This window comes from Canis aureus, chromosome 24 (genome assembly GCF_053574225.1).
Source record: "Canis aureus isolate CA01 chromosome 24, VMU_Caureus_v.1.0, whole genome shotgun sequence".
NCBI classification, from domain to species: domain Eukaryota; kingdom Metazoa; phylum Chordata; class Mammalia; order Carnivora; family Canidae; genus Canis; species Canis aureus.
In genome coordinates, this window is record NC_135634.1 from 51,629,754 (window position 1) to 51,636,027 (window position 6,274).

The window sequence follows — 6,274 nt, forward strand, 5'->3', positions numbered from 1 at the left end:
TTGGAATTTTTTTTTTGTTTTTTTTTTTTCTAAGATTTTATTCATTTATCCATGAGAGGCACAGAGAGATGCAGAGAGAGAGGCAGAGACACAGGCAGAAGAAGCAGGCTCCCTGCAGGGAGCCCGATGCGGGGCTCGATCCTGGGACCCCAGGATCACGGCCTGGGCTGAAGGCAGGTGCTATACTGCTGAGCCACCCGGGGATCCCCTGGAATTTTGTTTTAACGATCACATAGACGTGCGTTAGTAGAGTTTGGGGTTTTGTTATGGTTTGTTTTTTTTTTAAGGTTTTTGAAAACGTTAAATTCTAGTTTGTTGGTCACACACAAACCAGATGTGGCCGAGAGCAACAGTGTTGGGCCACCGTGGCCTCCCCCTCCCCCCGCACCTGCGCCCTCTCTGACGGGGGCGGCGGCCAGAGCTCCCCGTCCCCGTCGCCCTGCGAGCTGACCCTCCTGATGGGGCGGCCCTTCGCGGGTTCCGATCCGGTGTGTGGACACGTGAGCCCCAGCGCTGCAGGCCCTCTTGCTAAGGCGCCGGGTGTCGGCGCAGCGCAGCCACCGCACGTCCCCCTGGGTGTTTCTGGGCCCCGGACGGGGTCACGGCCAGCAGGCGAGGCCTCTGTGTTTTCCACACCACAGTCTAAATCGCAACGCCCAGTTCCAGATGGCTCGAAGGTGCAGCTGTCGAATTGGGCATTCGTGGAGGAAAGCTCCTTCTGGAAAATCTGCAGGCGGGCTGGGAAGGAGCCGGAGGCCGGGGGAGGCGGGGCCGGGCGCTGGGGGTCTTCCTGAGGCCACGAGAGGAGCAGAGAGCGCGCTGGCTGGTGACCCGCCCGTCTGCTGGACGCTGCACACGTTCGAGCCTCGTTCTGAGCCCGGGCTGTGCGCCTCACCCACAGAGGAGGGCTCTGGGGGTCGGTCGATAGCGGCCCTCGTGGTAGGAACCAGCCCCGGGGCCCGTCTGTCCGCCTGGACCAGGGCGGGTGGCAACGTCCGGGCGCAGACACTCGGGTGCTGAGTCAAGCCCAGGCAAAGGTGACTGTCGCCCACTCCCCCTCCGCCCCACCCGTCCGTCCCCCACTGGGAGTTCCTGGGCTCGGGAGCCAGAGGTGGGGACAGGGAAGGGGCTTGGCGGGGTGCAGCCGCACCCACTGCGGCCCTGCCCGCGACCCCAGGCTTCCCAGGGACAAACTCCAGCCTCACAGTGACAAGAGCCGTCCGCCCAGGGCCTGAAAGTACAGCGAGGACCCCTCACTCTCTCCCCTGGAACTCCCAGGCCCCGGCTGCCCGCCCTCCGGAAGGCACCCATCGGGGCTCGCGTCCTCGCAAGAATGTCAGGCCCCTCCCGCCCCGCCCCGCCCGGCTTCGGGGACCAATCCAGTTCACACCCAGGACAACCCAGTTGCATCTTGCTTGGTTTTGAGCTAAAATCCACGCATCGTACAACTAACGACTCTGAACCGTGCGCCAGGGCACCCGGCGCCTCCGCGGTGCTGTGCCATCTCCGCCTCCGTCTGGCCGCGAAACATTTTCACCCTCCACGAGAGCAGCCCCGACCCGTTAGCGGCCGCTCCTTGCTTCCGCGTGGCCCGGCTCCGGGCCGCCCTCGGCGCCCCCATGTCTGCGGCTCGCGCAGCGCCGGACGCTCCCCGTGAGTGGAATCACGCAAGGCGGCTCCCGGGTCTGGCCTCTGTCCCCAAGCCCCACACCGTCGCGGTGCATTCCAGCCGCGGTGGCCTCGCCTGCGCTTCCCTGATGCCCCAGCACGAGGAGGAGCCGCTTCCCATGTGCTTCCGGCCACAATCACTTTACTCTCAGAAAAAAGTCTGTTCAAGTCCTCCGCCCATTTTTCCATAGGGCTCTTTGACCTCCGTGGCCGAGCCCTGAGTCCATCCTGCATCCTGAATACGAGGTCCCTCCCGGGGAGGCGGCCTGCGGACGTTTCCTCCCGCGCGGGCTGTCTTCATTCTCTCCACGCCCAGAAGTTTTCAATGTTCATGGTCCAATTGATCTGGGTATTTTTGGGGGGTTTTTTGGTTTTTTGGGGGGGATGTCTGTGCTCTGGTGTCGTAGGTAGGACCCCGCCACCGAGTCCAAGGCCGCGAAGATTCCGCCCAGGGCTTTCCTCGGCGAGTTTTATAGTCTGGGCTCTTCCGCTGAGGTCTTCATCCGTTTCGAGTTCACGTTTGTGTGTGGTGTGAGGTAGGGCCCCGCGCCATCGGCTGGAAGGACTACTCTTCTCTTGCTTTTGTTGAATGGCCGTGGCTCCTTCTCCTTCGTCAAAAATCAGTTGGCCGTAATGTATCCGGGCTTATTTCCGACTCCCCGTTCTACCCCCTTGGTCTATAGGTTTGCCTGTGGACCAGTGTCATGCTGTTGGGGCTCGTCTTGTGGTTCCGCAGGAAGCTTTCAAATGGGAAAGAGTGAGCGCCTTGGCCTTGTTGGGTGTCTTTTTCTTTTTTTTAAGATTTTATTTATTTATTCATGAGAGAGAGGCAGAGACATAGGCAGAGGGAGAAGCAGGCCCCCCTGCAAGGAGCCCGAAGTGGGACTCGATCCCAGAACCCCGGGGTCACGCTCTGGGCCAAAGGCAGACGCTCAACGGTTGAGTCCCAAGACGTCCCTTGTTGGGTGTTTTTATAAGACCATTTGGCAAATCAGGGAGCAGCCTTGTCTTGTGCCCATTCTTCCTCTCAGAACATGGAGGCAGCTGCAGCCAGAGCCAGAGCGCTGTAGGGCGGCTCAGCGGGGTCCAGCGTGCTGGGGGGCATGGCAGGACTGGGCTCCCAGGGGGGCTGAGGGCACCACGTCCGCGGGGTCGGGAGCACCTGGAGGCGCTGCCTCACCCTGGCTCCACCCCCACCTGGCTGACACCCCCGGGGCCTGCTCTGGAAGCCCTGCACCTGCCAGACCGCCACCCCGTGTCCCGGCAAGGCCAGCATCCTGGGAGCTCCCGGGCCAAGGCCGAGGGCACAGGCAGCACCCGCAGCTCCGCGCTCCACTTACCCTCCTCCCCAGCAAACCCAGCTCAGCCTGGCGGGGGACTGTCCGCGAGGCCGTGTCTGTCCCCTTCACCTCCCAGGACGCTCTCTGCGGGTGGGTCCCGACAGTGGCCGGCGTGGGCCCGCCTGCTCGCACGGCGCTGACCCAGGGGCCTCCCCACAGCGGCGGGCTGTGCTCAGCAGCCTCTGCGGCAGGGTCCCGGCTCTGCGGCCCCTTCGTCCCCGGCGTGTCCCTGCTGCGCTCTGGGGGCTGCAGCTGCCCGGGACCCGCACGGGGAGCCTGAACCTTCCCTGGCCTCCGCTCGCAGCCACGCGGCCCGACCATCCCCGCCCCCTCCCCACCTCCGGGACCAGCAGCCTGCTCCTGTCCCGAAAGGACCCTGTTTCCCTGGGGAGGGCCGCTGGGTCAGCCTCAGATGTCCCCTCCCAGCCAGCAGGATTTTCCCTCCGCCCTGAGAATCACACAGGCAGACCCGGCTCTTTCCATCAGCTGACCCGTCTCAGCCTCACCCGTCAGGGCCCTCCACAGGCCCCCGTGGGACATAGCCCACGAAGGGGGCAAACCCTGGCCCCAGGCTCTGGAAGGGCCCCTCTCAGAACGTGGGCCTTCCCGGGGAGCCCCCAGGTTTCCTCCCCTCACCCGGCCCTGCCCTGAGCCGGCCAGCTTCCCGCAGGGAGGCTGGTCTGAGCATCATGCGGGCCTGAGATGGGCCTGGGTCCTCCTCAGCCAGGTGGGCAGACCCCGGCCCTTGCTCAGGACGGGCGGACGGGCCTGAGCCTCACTGCTCTCGGCTCCTCCCGGGCCAACGTGGGGAAGGGAGGTCTGTTCCTTGAGGACAGCTCCGTGGCGTGGCCGTGTGGTCTGGGGGAGTCGCCGCGTGTCCTGTATTTCGGCATCTTGGCCCACGAGGGGAGCGCAGGTCCCACCCCCACGGGATCTCACAAAGCACACGGGGGTGAGTGCGTGAGGTCACGTCTGTGGATGCAGCGGAGAGAGCTGGGGTAGAGATGCCAAGGGGGCGGGTTTCCCAGGGGACCCAGGCCAGAGGCAGGGAGGGATGGCTGCCGCAGACACCTGCCACGAGCGCAGCACCTGGGGGGCATCCGGCCAGACCAGCCTACGCAGTTTTAAGCAACAGTACGGCTTCCAAACGGCAAGGTGGCAGCTGGTTTTAGATGCCGATGTTCCTTTTTCAAAATGACAAATGGAAGCCAGGTTCTCCTCCGGCCTCCCCTGGTCGCCACACCTGTCCTCGGCCGGCTGGAGGAAGGTCAGTTCCCCCTCGGGCTCTCTGAGGACACCTTGAGCTCATCTGCGCCCTGGAAACTGCTCTTTGTCTTAGGGACTGAGCAAGCCCTAAGGACAGGCCTGTCGGACCCTGGGCAGGGGGATGCAGGGTCAGTGGAAGGCCCCCCAGGGCAGGAGTGACTTCCCCGCCAGGTCCCCGGAGCCACAGCTCCTGGACACTAAGCCTCTCAGCTCCAAACCTGCCCTAGGAGCAGGGGAAGGTTCTGGTAGTAAACCAGAGACATCTGGGGAGCAGGGAAGCGTCCGGTTTGGTTTCCCGGACCAGTCGGGTCAGCCGTGAGGCCGGGAGCGGGCCGGACGCACAGCCCCTGGGAGCGCTCCTGCTGTGCCCCGCGGCCAGAGTCCAGGCGGCCTTTCCACTGAAGCCGGCTTGGGCGCACCGGCCTGGCCGTGCGGACAAGAAGCTGCAGGGGCCCCGGGTGGACGGACGGACAGACGGACGGATGGCAGAGGCGCAGGGAGGGGCAGCCACGCGTGCAGGGAGAGGCAGCAGCCCAGCAGGAAAGCAGCTCGATTCCGGGGCGCGGGTACCCGAGGGGGCCGGGCACATGGGCGCTTCGTCCCAACACGTCAGGCTGTGCCTGGGTGCCCCGTGGCCGGGCCTCCCCCTGCCTCCAGGAGCCAGGCCAAGGAGCCAGGGAGCGGAAGGCGCCCGGGGAAGACGGCACCCGGCCCCAGGCCAGAGCTGAGTGTGTGGGCTCCGTCCTCCAGCTGGCTCTGTGCTCAGACCCGGGCAACCGCCCCCAGCAGCTCCGCCTCGGGGTGCGGCCCGGCCGCCCCGTGTGGGTGACCCAGCCTCGCGCTGCCTCGGCCTCCCCCGCCCTGGCCGCGGATGAGAGAGGCATGCCCAGACTCCCGGCTGATCAAAGGGCCTGCTGCGCCCAGCCCGCCGCCAAGGAGCCTCGCTTTGAGGTCCGCTGCCCGCAGGGGGGCTGGGAGAGAGGTGGGCTTGGGTACGGGCGGGACCCGCTTTGCCGAGGAGCGGCACCCAGACTTTCTGCGTCCTGCCAACTCCACCCGGCCCCTGCCCCCAGGGCAGCCGGCGAGCTCGGGAGCAAGGGCCCGGTGCTGCGAAGACTCAGCCAGGCTCCTCTGGATTGGGAACCAGGCCTAGGCTTGTGGCGAGCGGGGTGGGCGGTGTAGACGGGGTGAGATTCCAGAGTCCCACCGAGTGTCCGGCAGAGCCAGACCGAGGAGCGGCCCCCGGGGGTGATCCTCGGCCCGGAGCCTTCGGAAGGACAAGAGAGCAGTTCATGGCGCTGATGTGAGAGACCGAATGCGTTTCTCCGCAGGGTCACCCTCAAGGGGCGGCTGCCCTCTGTCCCCACGGCCCTGCCCAGCGACCCAGAGGCCGCCAGCCTGAGCGTCTGCCCAGGAGCAGCTCTGAGTGCCGCCGTGAGGCCTGCCTGGTGGGCCTCCGCCAGGCCCAGCATGACCCCCTGTCCATCAGCCGCGCCCAGTGGCGCCCCGGGGCGCATCTAATTGCCAGCAGGACCCAGCCCATGTCAGGGGACACAGTCGGCAGTGTCGCTCTGAGCAGCCACACGTGGGTGGAAGTGACTTAACTGTTCAATCTATTTGGAGACTTGCTTTTGGGGCTGCCACACGTCCCCCTGAGGCCCAACACGAAAAGAACCCTGCTGCTGCTCCCCAGTAGCCCCACCTCCCATCTCTGCGGATCAAGTGGAGGCGGACAGGCCCCCAGATCCGCCCTCTCCTGAGCAGCGGGACCCGCATCCCCGGACTCCTCCTGGCCGGAGGCAGAAAGGGAGGGCAGCGGGACCACATGCCGTCTGGCCCTCAGGTCGCTCCTCCAGAGGAGGAAATGTGGGGGAGCCCACACGCCCCCCTCCGCGGTGACTCTAAATGGCCCCTTTCTTCCCAGCTCTCCCTTGGTGTCAGCAGAAGGGCAAGTCCAGTGTGTGTCACACGCCGCTTGCTCAGGGACCAGAGAATTTCCC